This window comes from Rhinolophus sinicus, chromosome 6 (assembly GCF_057876585.1).
Source record: "Rhinolophus sinicus isolate RSI-liver-muscle chromosome 6, RSI-T2T, whole genome shotgun sequence".
Lineage (NCBI taxonomy): Eukaryota > Metazoa > Chordata > Mammalia > Chiroptera > Rhinolophidae > Rhinolophus > Rhinolophus sinicus.
The window spans coordinates 30,859,383-30,876,497 of NC_142506.1; the positions used below are offsets into that span (position 1 = coordinate 30,859,383).

The 17,115-nt window shown below is 39.8% G+C and overlaps 1 long non-coding RNA gene across 1 annotated transcript in view; it reads right to left on the reverse strand.

Moving 5' to 3' along the window:
• Nucleotides 1–4,568: 4,568 nt before the first annotated feature.
• LOC148757849 (uncharacterized) overlaps nt 4,569–17,115 on the reverse strand; it is a 29,959-nt gene continuing 17,412 nt past the window's right edge. Inside the window, exon 2 of the long non-coding RNA XR_016021633.1 lies at nt 4,569–4,853. This is a non-coding gene — a long non-coding RNA (uncharacterized LOC148757849). The remainder of the gene's footprint in view (nt 4,854–17,115) is intronic.

Genomic DNA, 17,115 nt, shown 5'->3' on the forward strand with positions numbered 1-17,115 from the left:
TGGAACCCAGAGAAGTAATTCCTAGAAGACCTAGCACCTAGGACTCTATTATACTACAGAGGCTTGCAAGGGCTTGGTTTCTGTAGGGCATTGGGCTGGGCATGGCCAGAGAAACAACATAACTCATTATTACATCCAGAGATGAGCTTGTGACTTCACAGGCCTCGTACTCTAACCAGGATACTAACTAAAGCACTACTTTAACACATCTGAACTAGTGTTTAAGATGAAAATAAGGGATAGGCAGAAGGGGTCAACTTACTGTATTGGAGAAATGTTCCTAGGTAATTTCTTTATATGTGGCCCTCTTTGAAGGATATACAGTGTATACATATTTGAATGCATAAAACTGATTGGCTAATTAAAAGTTCTCTTCAAAAAAATTGTCTTCCTGCCTTCTCTTAAATAGCAATTTCTTTCAAAAATATGTGCATCTTTCTAGGCATACAACTACCAGTGCTTTACACCAGTGATCCCCCAATGAGAATCCTACATGGCTGCATCAGCATCATCTGGGTGTTTATTAAAAATAGATTCCTGGGGCGGCCAGATGGCTCAGTTGGTTAGAGCGCGAACTCTTAATAACAGAGTTGCCGGTTCGATTCCCACATGGACCACTGAACTGCACCCTCCACAACTAGATTGAAAACAACAGTTTGAGCTTGGAGCTGAGCTGCTGGTGGATGGCCAGTTGGCTCAGTGGTTAGAACACAGTGCTCATAACACCAAGGTTGCCAGTTGGAATCCCACATGGGCCAGTGAGCTGCACCCTCCACAACTAGGCTGAAAAACAATAACTTGACATGGAGCTGATGGATCCTGGAAAAACACACTGTTCCCCAATATTCCCCAATTTAAACAAACAAACAAACAAACAAACAAACAAACAAGCAAAAACTATAGGAAGTAAAAACAAAACACTTAAGAAAAAAAGAAGATTCCTGAGCCTTTCCCCAATCCTACTGAATTAGAATCTCTGGAGATGGGAATCTGTATTTTTAACAGGTGATTCTGAGTGCAGGTAGAATTGAAAATCAATTCACACAATGTTGATTTCTAAAATGTTCTATGATCTGATTAAAAAGAGATTAGAAAGAAAAAGGCAAATAGATGAGGCTATAGAATACCCCTTCATTTTACTTTAATTTTTAAAACTTTACCTAATCATGAAATATTTGAAACATATGGGAAAGCACAAAACATAATAAGAGACCCTTGTGTAGCCATCAACTCCATCCCTCGTCCATTTCATTGCTGTGCTTCCACGCCAATGATTCATTGGTAAATCAACTCTCTATTCTTGGTTTATTTCCATAACAGCTCTTAAGTAGCTTGAGATTATTTTATGATTTTGATTGCTTTATGTGATTTTGTGTAGACAGGCCCATATTTCGATATTACAAGAAAGCAGAAAAAATATCCATCTTAATCATTCATCATTGTAGTCTCAGCATTTAGCACAGTACCTGGCATATAGTAGGTGCTCAATCAATACCGGTTGAATGAATGAATGTCCATCCCAAATGACACATTTCATTGGGGGCAGGAAATAAAATAAATTTATAAAATAATGATAATAGACAGTAAGGTTTTTTAATGTTTTTAGTTGGCAAAATTCAAGACTCTTTGGTTTCAGAGTAGTCACAAACTATTCCTAGTTTGTTGAGTGTTTTTATCATGAAAGGAAATTGAATTTTGTCAAAAGCTTTTTCTGCACCAATTGAATGATCATGTGTTTTTGTCCTACATTCTGCTGATATGGCCCATACCATACTGATCAATTTTTGCATCCACTTTCTGTCTCTATGGATTTGTCTATTCTGAACATTTCATATAAAGGGAATCGCATGATATGTGGTCTTTTGTGTCTGACTTCATTCACTTAGCATAATGTTTTCAAGGTTCACCCATGTTGTAACACGAATCAGTGCTTCATGCCTTCTTATGGCTACATACATGGGCTTTTAAAAGTAGATTCTAGACTGAGAGATAAGTAAGAGTCTTTCTCTCTGAAGATTTTTCTTAGAGGTAGAACTTTGGGATACCTGAGCTGCGGAGCATGTGGCCCTTCTCTGGGAGGCAATTTTTTTGTACATAACCCATCACATGGACCTAATTTTCTTCCTGTCTGTACATACTCTCTTTCCTCTATTCAGCCTGAGAGGCCCCCTTAGCAAGGGGTCATGCTTTCAAACTCAGCCAGGATAGTATGACCACCTGGTCCAGTCTTTGGCAGTAATGTAACTCAGACGTGCAAGTAAGCAAGTGGCTGTCCTGTAATTAATTCCTTTGCTTTAACGTAAGATATCACAGAGGAGAAATTCTGCTGGACGTTATGCTAAGTGTAACTGAATGTAGCCCAGAATTACCAAGCTCACTCTTCTCATGCACAGCTTAGAATCAACGGTAAACCAGATCCATTTAAGTTACAACTAAATATAATTCGGCTGGTAGGGATGGAGTGAGGTGGGGAGGATGGGCTGCCGTTGCTCTTTTTCAGCTGGAAGTTGCTGTGTTTTCTTGTATTATAAATATCTCTCAAATGTGAAGCTTCCATAACTGCGAAAGCAATGGTTCTATTGCATCCATCCTAGTATTTATTACCCATCACAGTACAAAAGGGAAAGATGACTTTACTTTTAAAGCTCAAATCTCTTTTAACAGGTTATATTGGTTACTCAGAATTTTTGGATTTTGTGCTTTTTTTTTAGATTTCTTACTTTCTAGAAATTCCTCTTCTAGCTGATTTTCAAAGTTCTTCCTTGGAATAGATTAAATGTTCAGAAACCAGGAGATTTTTCCTCATCCAAGCTCATGGGCATTTTGGCATGTTTTTTTAGAGAGTTTAGGTAGGATTTCATTGTGAGTGTTTTTGAGTGTTTGAGATAGGAAGGAATGAAATGAGCTGAAGGGTAGTCCCTATTTGATGGCAGGACAATTAATTATTTTTCTCTAAAACATGAAAATTTACTCATGGTTCTTATATGGACGTGGACTAAGAAAAGCATGTCATGTAGCATTTTTGGGCTTCAAGAATTTGTTGTGAAGAGATCAACAAGGAATGCATACTACATGCCATCAACTCTTAGGGCACAGGTTTGGTGTGACACACAAATGTGCCCTTCCCATTCCCTCTTGCCTATCTTCAATTGTTAAATGCTCATTTTTTCAGCCTCCTGTGCATCTAGGAAAGGCCATGTAAAACAGTTACACATAGAAAGATTTTGCTTTTCTGACAAAAGGAGAAAATGTTGCCACTATGACCTGCTTCTTTCCTCTTCCTTCATTGAAAGTGGTGTGATGCTTGGAGCTCCAGCAGCCTTTTTGGGCAGTCATCTTGCTGTGATAAGGAAAGGCCAAAAGCATTGCATAGCTGTTAGTCCTGACGTCACATCACTGAACTGATGAATCAACACCATTAACTGCCTAATTCCAGCTTTTATGGTGTATAAGAAATATAGACCTCTATTTGTTGAAGTCACTTTTAGTAAGATTTTTGCTACTTGAATACACTGCTAACTAATACAAACAATTTATGGAATGAATTTTATTACATACCTATCCTCTGCTTTATTAATATTTACTCTAATACTTCTATCTAAATATCCACCATTTCCCTCTTTTTCTTTCTCCTGTGTATTTCAACTGACTAACGTCTATTTTTACTATCCCCACAGGTTCTTTTTATGAAAACGTTAATAGAGGTTTAAGTTTTAAATTTGGGTGTGGGAAAGATTTACAAAATCCATTTCAAAGAAATATATTTATGAGCAGTTTCATTTTTAAAATCTAGTGTGTGTCACTCCATTTATATAAAAATGTTTCCTGGGGCAGTTGCAACCCACACATGGCAGAACTTGTTGGTGTGGGAGAATGAGAAAGGGAAATTGTGACTGTGTCTGTAAGTACAAAGCTGTCTGCTGATAGGCCTGTTTTGTATGAAGACAATACTTTTAGAAACCCTTAACCTTTAGCATCTTTAAATGCCAAAAGCCAAGTGTGAAATAACCACAGTAGAAAAAAATGGGGGCCTTATTATTCATCTTTGTTATAGTAATATACCTTTAAATTTTAAAGAAATATATATTTTTAGAAAAAAAGGGAAATCTCTATTTTTAATCATTTTCAAATTAATCCCTCAAATATGTGCCTGTGGTCTGTTTTGGAGAGTCTGGGTGGCTGACATATTGTTTTTTGTGTTAAGGATATTGTCCATTGTATCACGTAGTTTCCTGTTTATGCAGGCCCTTGGGAGAAGTTTTCTTTCTGATCATAGAATGAAGAATATTTATAGCTGAGCAATAGGTTTATTTTTGTCTCGTGAGTATTGTAGCTGATTTAACTGCCAATGCTGATTTTTGTTTTATTGGGTGCTTTCTAAAGAAAAAAAAATGTTATCTGAAAAGGTGCACAAGTTCCATAGTATTAGTTCCTATTAGAAAAGAATGAGTTAATTATGTCAGTTTTCATGTAATGGCCAAAACTGATGCTGGACAATCATAGACCCCACACCTCGGTTTTATGTTTCCTAGCATTGACTCAGGATATGCAGTATTACCAACATGATATGAATTTTTAAACTTTTATTTATTTTTATCACCAACTTTAGGAATGTTTGTTATAATGACAATAAATAGAGGATAGTGGACATTTTAATTAAGATAACAAGCAATTCTAAAAATATATAATTGCTTTAACATCATGATTGAAATTTATTTTTCACTCAAATCAAGTCCAAAATGGATGTTCCTGATCAGCATAGAGCTCTCCTCCAACCCAGACTCCTTCCAATGTGTGGCTCCTCCATCTTCGATTCAAAGCTTCCAAGACTGCTCAACCGCTCTGCATCAAGCCTGCAGAAGAGGAAAGATCATGGATGATGGAGCCCAGGGAGGTTTTATGGGCCAGCCTGCTCATATTTCATTGGCCAAAAGTCAACCACAGGGCCACACCTAACTGCAAGGGAAGCTGGGAAATGAAGCCTAACTCTGTGCCCAGAAAGAAGGAGGAAACAGGGTAGATAAAGACCTGGCCAGTTTTGTCACAGTGAAACAGATAATGAAGTGAAAGATACAGATAGCTTTATAACCTGAAGAGGGAAGGAAAATTCAGTTAAGTCTAATCATTTGGTGAAAAGATAGGCTACACCTCAAGGGTACTGCAGAATTCTATCCACCCAAATCATGTGGTAAATAGTGAAAGAGGCTATGATAAAAATAGGATAAGGGTGAAATTTGAAAGACACTCTGGGGACTCCATGACACCTGTACTCTTGTGACGCTGTAGGCAAAACCAATCCAACCAACTATAAAAAGTGTGTTAACCCGTTGCTCAGATAGACTCATTCTGGAAAAATTCCCAGTTTTATATATCTTACTGATAATCTGTATTGCAGTTCCAAATAACTCCAGCCTGCCTGAAATGCCTTCCTACTCCCCTTGGCTGGTTAAAATGACTCTGCTTCCATGGAAACAGTGTAGAAAAAGTATGCAGATGGTGAAGCCAATCAAACACTTACTTTTTTGTTAAGTTTTAGAAGTAAGTTTTGTAACCATTGTGATAATCAGTTTGTGTTTGCTATTTAAGGACTTTGAAATGTTTAAGAGAATCTAACAAATGAGCCTTGTGGTTTTATTTTGAAATGATAAATTGATATTTGATTTGTGATTTTCATTTGAAAGTTGTAAAATAACTGAATATGTTTGTAGTGTTTGAATGTTTAAGAGAATCCAATTTACTACATGTATATATGTCAGTTTTATTAGATTTGAGTTATAGAAAGATTTTACTTGCTGGATTTATTATGTTGCCCCATCAGGCATTTGAAATGTTTCATAAAATCAAATCTATTAAATTTGTAAAGGTAGTTAAAAATATTTTAGGAAACTTAATTACAGTAAAGGTGATCAATTGTTTGAGAAAATTTAATCTTTTTAAATTTATAAGTTAATTAAAGATGAATCAAACAGCAAAAAAGCAATTGTTTTCATTTTTATATAAAAATCACTAGTTTTACAAATAGAATAAGTAAATATATACATTATGTTTGAAAACTTTAAAGAGCTAAAGTAAATGTTCAACTTCAACAAATTGAATATTAATTAAATAGAACAGACGTAAGTTCATTTTGTTCACAAATTCCTCACAATTAAATACTTAATTGACAGGAATAATAAGAAAGGGGAAAGAGAGAAAGTGGCGGGCATTTAATAAAAAGCAGGACCAACAACACAAACAAATTAGTTTCTTTCAAACATGTTATGAGGCTAGAGATTGGCTCATGGTGTCTTTAGCAAAGCAAGACAAAACAAACAAAAAACAATATTTAGGAGCCGGTCCGGTGGCTCAGGCGGTTAAGAGCTCCATGCTCCTAACTCCGAAGGCTGCCGGTTCGATTCCCACATGAGCCAGTGGGCTCTCAACCACAAAGTTGCCAGTTCAATTCCTTGAGTCCCACAAGGGATGGTGGGCTCCGCCCCCTGCAACTAAGATTGAACATGGCACCTTGAGCTGAGCTGCCGCTAAGCTCCCGGCAGGCTCAGTTGTTTGGATTGTGTCCTCTCAACCACAAGGTTGCCGGTTCGACTCCCACAAGGGATGGTGGACTGCGCCCCCTGCAACTAGCAACGGCAACTGGACCTGGAGCTGAGCTGCGCCCTCCACTACTAAGATTAAAAGGACAACAACTTGACTTGGGGAAAAAAGTCCTGGAAGTACACAATGTTCCCCAATAAAGTCTTGTACTCCCTTCCCCAACAACAACAACAACAAAAACAAACAATATTTAGATACCACAATACCATAATTTGCAAATCAAAAACGGTACAGTGCCTTGCCATAACATATACATACAGAGAGTGCCAAAAAAATGTATACACATTTTAAGAAAGGAAAAACTGTATTAAAATGATAATACTCAATATATACCGGTAACAAAAGATGAATACAAGTCATATGTATACTTTTTTTTGGCACACCTGGGGTGTGTGTGTGTGTGTGTGTGTGTGTATGTGTGTATACATATGTGTGTGTGTGTGTGTGTGTGTATATAGATACGTGCTGGGTACTACCCTCTGTATATATACCAGGGGTGCCAAAAAAATCTATACAAGTGGACACTTTGGTCAACGCTGCTCAAACAGTAGTTCGTCATAATCAGAAGTGTCTGGACGCTGATGGTAACCACTTTGAGCACCTCTTGTAATTGCAGAAGTCAAATGTGACTTGTATTCATCTTTTGTTATCGTATATATTGAGTGCTACAATTTCAATACAGTTTTCCTTTCTTAAAAAGTGTATACCTTTTTTGGGCACCCTCTGCATATAAAATTCATACAAAGTCAACTACGTGAGCTTGGTAATGACAAAAAAACTTAATTTTCTCTCAGTCTCCTGGGGCCTCCTAAAGATTCAGGGAGTTTTTCAAAGACAGTGTTGCCTTACAAATTGACTTTAGCCTCCAACTAGAAATAAGACATGATTCTGCCCAAATGACCACCTGACCTGAACCTCTGTGTTGCCTTTCCCCACAGAAAGCAGGTGAGTCCAGCCATGCCTGGTTGGGAAGCTCTAAAGAGGCTGAGGGTGGCTGGGCAGGCTTGAGGAGGAAGCTAGGAAGGTCTAGGGAGCTGAAAACTGAGCTGTCACCCCAGAGGAAGGGCCTTGCCTTGCAAGCCTACTTCCTCACAGGGTAGTAGGGTATTGAGACCTATGGGGAGAGCCAATGGGGCTGATAGGCAGAATAGGGCTATTTGAAGGATTCTGTCAGTAGCAGGCAAGAGAGGAAGGGCCCCAGAAAATGGGTCTGACCAGGATTCAAGATGGGCACCAGGGCCCTGTATTGACACAGAAACTCTGGGAGCACATGAAAGGAAAGGGAGGTCCTGTGGTTAGTGGCTACTTCCATAATGGAAATGTCTGGCCAGTTGGTGCTGACGTATAGAGCAGAACAGAGACTAAATATAACCAGCATCCACATTAGCCAAGGGGCAGAAGGGACAGAAGAGGCCTGTGGGAAAGTGGATGCTCTTCAAGAACAGATGGAATAGACAGTTGGTGCCCTGATGCCTTAACATTTGTGATAATAATTATCATCTTAACTGTGAACCAGGTATAGAAGGGAAGGAGAAGCATATGATGAGTTGTGTGGTATAGGGATGAGAGCATAGTGCTGTGAAAAACTGTAGCTGGGGTGTGGAAAAGGAAGAGGCAAGAAACAGGGCTGCATTAAAAGCATGCCGAGTCTCTACCCTCTAGATGATGGTAATGCTCTCCTCAGTCATGACAACAAGAAATGTGTGCAGACATTGCCAAATGTCCCCCCCCACCCCCACCCCCCTGAAACAAAATCATCTGTGGTTAACAACATTGCTCTAGAATGTAAGCTCTAAAATGAAAACTGGAACTTTTTCCTTCTGTATCTCTAGCACCCATAAGTGGCACTGGATAAGTATTTGTTGAATGAATGAATGAATGAATGAATGAATGAGGCTTACAGATAGTAACAGAGGAATGGAAAAATTAGTAATATTATGATAATGAAACTTTGAAACCTCCCTGGATTAAATAGGTGAAAATTGATTGTATAAGAGAGGGCCAAGAGAGATTTATCTCAGTAATTTAAGAAAGAAGTAATAGTTATACATACAATGGAATATTATTCAGCCTTAAAAAAAGAAAGAAAACTTGTCACATGCGACAACATGGATGAAAGTTGAGGACATTATGCTGAGTGAAATAAGCCAGTCACAGAAGGACAAATACTGCATGATTCCACTGAGATGAGATATCTAAAATAGTCAAACTCTTTGAATTTGGTGGTTGTCTGGTGTCCATATTCCCTGCTGAAAAACCATACTGTTACTGAGAGAGATAAGAAGAATGGTGGTTGCCAGGCGTTGGCAGAGAGGGGAGGGGGGGCAGAGAAATGGGGAATGTTCAGTTAGACAAGCGGGTTAATGTTCAGTTAGACAAGACAAATAAGTTCTAAAAATCTGCTGTATGACACTGTGCCTATAGTTAATAACACTGTGTTGTACACTTAGAAATTTGTTAGGAGAGTAGATCTCATATTAAGTGGTCTTACCATATATTTTTTTTAAGAAAGGTTTGTTTATACTTACATTTTTTAAATTACTTTTCTAATTGGTACATCATATGGTTTATATTTCCTCATGTTAATAATAAATACATGTTTACCATTGTAAATATATTTTTAATACATTTAAACACGGGTATGTTACTTCTCCAACATTCTTAACATTCCATTGAAAAACCACTTGTGTTTAAACCACAGAGCCCATTACATTATTTTAAGTGAGGGGACCACTAATCACCTAGTGAGAGCAACAAAAGACAAAGGGCATAGAGTGGAAGAGGAGAGCACAAAACACCTTTAACATTTCCCTCAAAATATCAGGATGCACTAGTAATGTCTCAGAGGAAAATTTGATTAAGTTGGTACGGTAAGATTTTGGTGAATCTGGGAGGCCTGATTCAGGAGTTGGTTTAAGGTAGTGAGCACTGGAGAGTCATGAATTAACACGTTGAGAACAGTTTCATGTTGTCAACAATGCCTTCAGAAGATTCTTCAGGCATTGGAGGGCATGGCAGACAGTAGAGGGGAGAGATGACCAGGATGGGTTACGATGCAAACTGAACCAAGGGATTGGACACTGGGGCTTGGAGCCAAAGGAATGGAGTATGGAAAGTACTGCAAAACTGTATTTCTGTAGAGTGAGAACAGAGAATTCATTAGATTCACATTGTTGGTTTACAATTCACTGAATTTAACAACATAATGGTGGTAATGGATTTATTTTCCTTTTAAACATAATTCTGAGGGTTACTAAGTCAGGGTCATGAAGACCTGAACAAATCAATGCTGTCAATACTTTAGATAGCCTTGGCCACTGAGTCAAATCCATTAGTATCTGAAAATGAGGGGATGATTTTGTCTCAAGCTTTAAGATAGGATTCTAGAATGGAATCTGCATTTTAGAAATTCTTTTCATTAAGATCTGGAGAATAGTTTTGAGCTGCTATGAAGTTATAACCGTTCAGCCTTGCTGTTTTGATTTTTATGACACGATGGCAGAGAAAGCCAGAGAAGCCCCTATGTATTCATTCTTCCCATCTCTCTCAGTAACAGAATGGTTTTTCAGTGGGGAATATGGACACCAGACAACACACCTTATTTCCTCGCTTCCCTTGCTAGATGGGACCCTGTTGCTAAGTTCTGACTAATGAGATGGGGGCAGAAGTACCATGTGGAAGCTTCTGGGAATTTTCCTTAAAAGACATCAAGTGTCTGCTTTTTGCCCTCTCTTTTCTTTGACCCCTCCTCCTATCTCGCTTCTAGAATCCATCCTGGGCCAGGAGGAGGCAGGCCACTCCGAGGGAGGGCAGCATGGGGAGCCAAAGCGGCTTGGGTCTTTGAGGACATTGCAGAGGAGCCACACCAGCGCTGGGTTGCCTAACTGGGCCTTCACATGGGACAGAAACCACCTCATATTTTGTGTAAACCTCTCTTTGGCAGGTTTTCTATTACATACAGTCAAAACGAATCCTCAGTAATACAAAAAGTAAAATTTGATTCTACTAACTCTCATGTACCTTATTAAACATATTTTTAAATTTATCACCTTATTAATTCTGTTTTCCCCGCAATTTGTCCCATGTGTAGTTGATTAATGATCTCTTAAAGTAATGACTGAACCATATCACCTCCCACCTCTTGCAACTCGTGTTTGGGAATCTTCAATGTCCTCCCATTTCCCTCTAACCATATGATGCCTCCTCAGCAGTAAGGGCTCTGCATCCACCCTACCTTTCCAGCCATCTTCTTTCCCTCCTTCTGCTTGGATTAAATGGCCCTCTTCTCCTGAAAGGTCTATCTCCATCTCTGCCTCTCAAAGTTCTCCGTATTCAAGGTCCATCTGAAACATCACCTTGCCCATGCAGATTTTCTTCCTTTCCCTCACCAGGAGGGGGTCCCTCTCTCTATCCACAGCACTGACTCTCTCACCTAATAATTACACTCTGTGGTGCCCTTTAATTATACTGTCCTTATTTTATCCTCATCCTCAGCAGCAAATTCTGTGAAAACAGAAACTATGTTTATTCATCTGTGTGATCTCTACTGCCCTTAGCATAATTCTTGTTTAGGATGGATGCTTAAAAATTATTTGTGGGATTGCATGGCCCAGGCTTCTTGGCATAGAAAGAAATCAATATGATTCATGGCTGATTGGTTTGCTTTAGATTTTACTATTAAGTTTCTTTCATATCTTCTAATTCTTCTTGAAATAGAGCCCTTTGCAGTGGTGAGAATAATCAGATGCTATCTTGCATATTTAGTTGTCATCGCTTATTGAACTGTAACTTCTTGACATCAGGGACTGTTTTAAACTTATTTTCTATTTCCTTCCCTGTCATCTCTCAACACCACTTCTAATAGTTCTTAGCTCAATGTCATACTCACTGAATTGTTTAAAGTACTTGTTGAAGCAATGAAGTAATGAATGAATGAATCAATCAATCAATTAATTACTTAATGAAGCCAAGTTACTCCTTCTTTGACATTGTTCACATTTCCTTTTCCCAAACCTTGTTTTTCCTTTTCCACTTTCAGGGCCTACCACTCATTCTGATGCTCTCAGCTTTCTTCTGCTAAGTTGCCCAAGCATCATTCTTTGGGGATCATTCCCAGATCTTTCCAGAACTCCCAGGTGTCCATTAACTAAAGAGAAGAGATAATCTACATTTTCTTTAGTCTCCAAATAATGAAAAGTAGTACAGGACCAATGGCTCGAGGTGCCAAATTCTTTTTAAAAGGCATGGTCATAACATAGGCAGAGTTTTTAGATATCTACATGGTTATATTTACATCAAAAGCTGATTATGAGGCCAACAAGTATAAAGCTATGAGGTCAACACTCCAAGATAAATATTGTTTTTATAGACAATCAAAGCCTATTGTTGTTTGGCTTTTGTCTGAGCATTCCCTACCACTTTCCAAATTGGAATTAATATAGATTAAGATGTGTTCATTTTCTGATTTCAGGCTGGCAAAGAATCCCCAGGAAACATCCTCAGGAAGGGGATGCATCTTGTTGCTTGGAAACAAAGTTGGGAATAATGCCTAGGACAGCACACTCAGCAGAAGGGTCTGTAGCCACTAGACTTCCCATGGGTACTGCCAAGTTGAAGGATTTCTTTTCCAAATACCACACTGTTTCCTAACATAGCTTTCTCCATCCACTCTCCTTGGTGTCCCTCTTTGATAATATCTAGTCTGTTTAAAATACACTCACTGGGTGAGAGTATCCTCAGAAGTACATAGTTTCATCACTTACACTGCTTTGATAGAACTTTTTACAGTTCAAATTTTATAGTGGACACAAGATTTACTTCTTAATTCCATTCTTCCCGCCCCCACCCTCCCCCAGCCCCAGCCCAACCAACAATCCTTTGCCTCATCTGTTCTGTCACTGAGGAATAAGAGCCGACTATCTGGGTCTGTGAGTCATGCCCACACATTCAGGCCAAACTACACTCCATATAGCCTTGGGTATTTTAAGTGGCGGTTCTCCCCTAGTTTCCTGCTCATATAAATTTCCCAAAACTCACTAACCCCTTTTGTGAACACACATCTTCAGTCAAGCTTCCCTAATCTAGTCTTCCTCCTCTTCTGTTTAGACAGTTTCTAAAGGCCACTGCCAGCAGTCATTTAACCTGCATTGAATTACAGTGCTATCAACTCACCTCATTTCCAAAGTTACATTCAATTTAACAGACCTTTATTGACAAACTCTCATGCTAAGCCCTAAGGTACGCTGTAAGGATATAAGACAAAGGCATGGTTCCTGATCTCTGTAGGAGGGGCTTGTATCTTCCCCCTTTTTTTAATTTATACTTGATATTCTTGTAATCATTGGTCTACATGGATAGGACATTTCCGGAAATCGCCATGTAGTTTAGGGATGGGGGCTATACCACAAGACCCTAGTAATCAAGCAAGCAATAGATGTTCAGATGACTGTCAATGTAGCTCTCCGACTCCCCTTATCTTACCCCAACCATTTTGTGTCAGAAATGGCCGAATTTGACTTTTCCTGTATACTACAAGAGAGACTGGGGAGAGAAGGGACTCTCTTGTTGCTTTAAAATAAAATGAAACTTGGATCTGGGACATTTGAACCACCTACTGGTTGGCTCCTATGATTTTACCCTAAGCAGATTATCCAGGTATCTTGCTTGAAAATCTGGTAAGTAAAAGAAGGTCCATAGGGATCTATAAAATACAAGGATCTCAAGATCTAGGGAAACTTAACAATCATAGAAATAAAAAAGTGATGGAATAGGGCATACAAGCTGTCCCAAGGAAATCTAGGAAGAGAGGATTGGAAGGAAAAAAGCTATGAAAATACAAATCTGTAAAAAGTTGTATTTCCTTTGCTTTGATTCCTTTCCTCCCTCCCAGGCTTTACTCCTTATCTTTGATCCAGAGGAAGAGTCTGTTGCTTTTATCTGGGGCAGGGGAAGTCCACAAGGAGTCAATGTTGCTATTTCTCTAGCTAGGCCATCTCCACAAGTTGTCTCCTCTCCACTGGTGGCTCTCACTAAAGGTATCATCTTCTGCCAGTTTATCTTCTGTCATTAGCACCCACTAGGTGCATATGTCCTCCCTGTTAACCTAATTTTCAGACTTTATTATACTTTAAAAGTGGGTCTCTTCTTTCCGATTTAGAGTTACATTACAAAGCCTTCTTCTATGAACTTAGCCTAGGGTAGCACCATGTCTTATCCCTCCTTCCTGGCCTTCCTCCATCAACTGCATAAGCCTGCGGGTGGGGTGGGGGCATCCAGCACAACTCCCTCAAATGACAATGAACAGGGACAATTACTGCTGGACATTTTTGAGATTTCTTGAAGTTTTATTACCTCCTCAGCACTTGTCTCTGTGGGTGTGTGTGTGTGTGTGTGTGTGTGTGTGTGTGTGTGTGTGTGATTCTATTTTCACAGAGCAGTTAAAACCCTTAAAAACAAAAAAGAGATTGTGTGCTTTTGTCACAAGTAGCAGGTGGTGAAACTGAGGGGTGGGATGCAGAGCCCCTATGCTACTCTGAAAGCTAGTCTAGGCCAAGGGAGAGGCTCAAAGTGAAGAGTCGCTGGACCCTGGGAAGGACAGGAAGCAAGAGAAATGCTTGGGACCTGCGTTAGTATCAGTAAGATTGGAAGGGCTGGGAAAGGACATTGCTTGGGACTAAAAAGAGAAGGCCTAAAGGAAGATCCAGCTCCCTAATATTTCTGTGGCATTGTAGCTGGTCTTCAATATTTCTGTACATTTGTAGATTAAATGAATGAGAGTCCAGGAATATTAAACCAAGACTTGGGGTCTTTTCCCTGGAAGCATTACGTCCGAAGGCCAAGACTCAAGTCCTGGATCCTGAGACCCCTAGCTGTGTGATCATAAGCCTGTCTCTTATACTCTTTGGGTTACTGCTTTCTTCATCTGTGAGAGGAATAATGATATCTGCCATCCTACCTCTCAGTCAACAGATATTTGTCAAGTGCCATTATGCTCCAGGGACTGAGCTAGATGCTGAGAGCCAGCAGTGAATGAGACAGTGGTTCCTTCTCTCGTAGCTTACATTCTCATTTGAAATTGTATGGGAACAAGGAACTACAGATGTGACAATGTCACAGTGGAAAAGCACCTGGACTCTTGTGTGCATTTACCAGGACACCTGACCTAGACTGCAAGGTCAGAGGAAGCTTTTTTGAACAAGCAATTTGAGCTGAGATGCAAATGATGAATAGAAGTCAGACAGCTGAAGCGGGGAGGTGAGAGCTGGTCATGTAAAGGAACGGCAGTGAAACTACTGAGGTGGGAAAAACAAGCCATGTTGAACCAAGAAAGGGGCAGAGTGACCCGGAATGCAAAACCACACGGGGAAGGTACAACACACTGTGCTCGGCCTCACAAGCTGTAATAGATGAATCCTAAGGAGAGAAAATGAATAATAAAGTGTCAACATTTCTTGGGCCAGGTGCCATGGTCATTACTTTACAGGTACCATCTCATTTATCTCTCCCAATAGCTACGAGATCACATAACTATTAATTGTGGAGGCAGAACTCAGACTCTGGCAGCCTGCTCCAGACTCCTCACACTATACTGTGCTTTATATACAGACTCTGTGAAGACCTGAAGCCAGTATGCAAATGTCACATATGGACAGTTTAGACCCAGAAGGAATTGTTTCTCCCCAAATCTCTTTTGGCTATTTCTATTTTTGTAGGAGGTGCTTCCCAAGGCCACAGAGCATGTGAAAAAAATGAAATCAGCTTCTTTTTAAAGAAATTCATGAGGAACAAATGACTCTTGGTCAGGCGATTCCACTCTCTGGTCAACATCCTGGCAGGAAACTTCCAAGCACAAGAGACTTAAGAAGGAAGGAGTGTTTTCCCTTGCCTGTAATTTGGTTTCCTGTTCTGCTTTCCAAAATTTGCATAAACATTTTTTAAATGCTTTTAGGAAAAGTGCATTTTACAAAAATCTTTTCCATGAGACAAGATCGATGATGGTAAGTGATCAACCACAGGAATTGCACAGGGTCCGCTCGAGTTGCCTGGATATAAACTCTACTGTGTCCTCTCAGAAGCCTATTCTGAGCCCCTTCACCAATTCACTTAGAAATATCCACTTCGTCCTTTGTGCTCTCACTCTGGTCCCACATATTGCTGTGGCACTTTATCAAGCTAATCTGCTTCAATGCTTGTTACTCTACCAGACTGTCACCTTCTTAGAGGCAAGGACTCTCTGACTCATGTGTTTATCCCCTAGTTTACATGGTGCCCAGCACATAGCAGCCACTCAGTCGATGCTTCTAGAATGAATGAGCAAATAACGGCAGCTTGAAGGATATCAGCATTGACTGAGTACCTGCTTTGCAACAAGAACTATGCCAGTGGCTTGCATGCATCATTTCATTAGAGTCTCACAAGCCCCTTGTGAGCCATTAAATTCTTACAACGTACAAGCAGTTACTCTTATTCTCCATTCTTCAGACAAGCAAACGGGGGCTCCGGGAGTTTAGTGAATTACACAGGTAATAAACAACTGAGCCAGGAGTCAAACTCAGGTGTTCTTTCCCATTATACTTCTTTCCTCCTCCCCTAAAGTGGCAGATGGGGAAGTCAGCAGCTCAGAGTAGGGTTTCCAGGAGGGAATTCCCGCCCATTCTCAGGAATTTTTTTCGCTTTCCTGTTTCCGAATCCTGAGAAAAGTTGGTCCGGAAATCGGGAAAATTGGCTCCTTGACCTCAGGTGGTTGGTAGTATTGGCCATCACTTTGTGGAAACGATTCATAGTGGAGAATGGAAAACAGTTTATATCTTGGGATTCGGGACCGGGAAAGCGAAAAAAAATCCCTCCTGGAAACCCTAGTTCAGAGGTTTTGCTGATCCTTACAGGTATTGGCCAATTTTTAAAAGCTGTCTCCCATTCAGCATGGTAAGACTTGCTTTGGAGCAGCTCCAGCAAGATGAGGTTATGGGGTCAATGATCACCTTCATTTTCTGCAGTCTTTCCTAGAAGAGGCACCATAGAGTGGGGGGAAGGCAGGAGGCTATGGGTCAGCCAAGCCAGGGTTCAAATCCTAGTTCTGTCACTTACCAGCTGTGTGTCACTGGCAAGGTGTTCAACAGCTCTGTATCTCTTATAGAGGGACAATTACACCTACCTACCATATAGGAGAGTGAAGAGTCATCAGAAATTGCAAGTAGAGTGGCCAGCACACAGTGAGTGCTTTTTTTCTTTAAATTAAAGTTTATTGGGGTGACAATTGTTAGTAAAGTTACATAGATTCCAGGTGTACAATTCTGTAATACATTATCTATATCTCACATTGTGTGTTCACAACCCAGAGTCAGTTCTTTTTCCAACATCATATATTAGACCCCGTTTACCGTCTTCTAGAGCCCCTCTCCCCCTTCCCGCCTTACCCTCTGGTAACCCCTAAAGTACTGTCTATGTCTATGAGTTTTTGTTCTTTCAGTTGTTTGTCTTGTTCTTTTGTTGTTTTTGGTTTATATACCACATATCAGTGAA